Genomic DNA, 1,288 nt, shown 5'->3' with positions numbered 1-1,288 from the left:
ATATATAAAACATGACATATTTCTGCCCACTCTTACAAAATTAAACCCACACTTGCCACAGTGACATACTGACCTTTCCTAGTTCTGACTTCCACCATTTTACCAAGTAAGTAACTTGAGACAGTTAAGTTCTACTGAACATCAACTAAAAGAAAAACATGGTGATGGATGCACAGCAGATAGTTCAATGAAACCATCCACTTGTAAAACGGTGTCTCAGAATTTGCAAGAATAAATTGAAGGAGGAATTACGAGGAATTGATCATAAAAGCACAAGAAAAAGAGACAGAATTTGAACATAGACTCAGAGACTATTTAAAGCAAAACTGATCCAAAAATACAGGAAATTTCTACATCAGAAATGAGGCAAGGCTTGAAAAGTTGTATCACTACCATGCATGCTTAACATATTTAAATCTGTATTTCTTTGGGAATGGAATTTTAATTTATTACTCACGTATTAACTAATTCAACAAATATCTGTTGATTAATTTTAAGCACCACTGAAACTCCCTCCTCAATACCTGCACTGAGAAAAGAAAAGTCTCCAAATAGTTGAAAGAAAGGCAGTACTTGAGAAGTTGAAAATAAACCGATGGGCTGTAGAGCAAGAGGAACCTATCATGACAAGCGTGAGTTAAGTGCAGCACAACCATCTATTCTTAACATCTTCTAGCCTGTTAACTCTCTGTACACTTGATGTACCCAGCAGGGAGAGGAAGAAACAGAGCATACATCCACCTGCATGTTCGGTTACTTGTTAGGGTTCCTTGACAACTTTTCATTTTTTCTAACACTGGATATTCAGCTTTGCATGTCGTCAAGCTTCTCTCAACTCTCTATTTCATGAAGCTAAGCTAAAATCTTACCATTAAGCAGAACTTCAAAATAACTATACACAGGATAGAAGATCTGACTTTTAAAAGTTAGTTTATCTGACTATAAATTTCACACTTACAAATGCAGATATATTAAAAGTTCTTTAACTCTTCCAATCATATTACTTAGATCTCTCTCTAACTCAACAGAACATACAATCCTAACATAGGCAGCATGGATTTTTTTTTTTTTTGAGACAGGGTTTCTCTGAAGACAAATGTATTTTTTAATACAATAAGAGTTCTTTGGTGATATGCAAAATATTCATCAGTAAGACTATAGGATAGGATCATTTCAGGTTCCCTATCTTCCGCTGCCCCAGGAACTAACTGGGGACCTCTCCTTAGGCACCTGGAAGCCCCTCTAGGTCCAAGTCTCTTCCCAACCCTACGATGGCTCCCTTAATTAA

At 36.3% G+C, this 1,288-nt stretch overlaps 1 protein-coding gene across 1 annotated transcript in view; it reads right to left on the bottom strand.

Moving 5' to 3' along the window:
* Positions 1 to 1,288, bottom strand: part of Zbtb41 (zinc finger and BTB domain containing 41) — a 28,821-nt gene that overhangs the window by 10,539 nt on the left and 16,994 nt on the right. The gene's annotated exons all lie outside the window — the stretch shown is intronic.

The sequence above is a fragment of the Microtus ochrogaster genome, chromosome 6, assembly GCF_000317375.1.
Source record: "Microtus ochrogaster isolate Prairie Vole_2 chromosome 6, MicOch1.0, whole genome shotgun sequence".
NCBI lineage: Eukaryota > Metazoa > Chordata > Mammalia > Rodentia > Cricetidae > Microtus > Microtus ochrogaster.
Note: the sequence above shows the minus strand (reverse complement) of the source record. Positions and strands in the feature narration are given on the sequence as shown.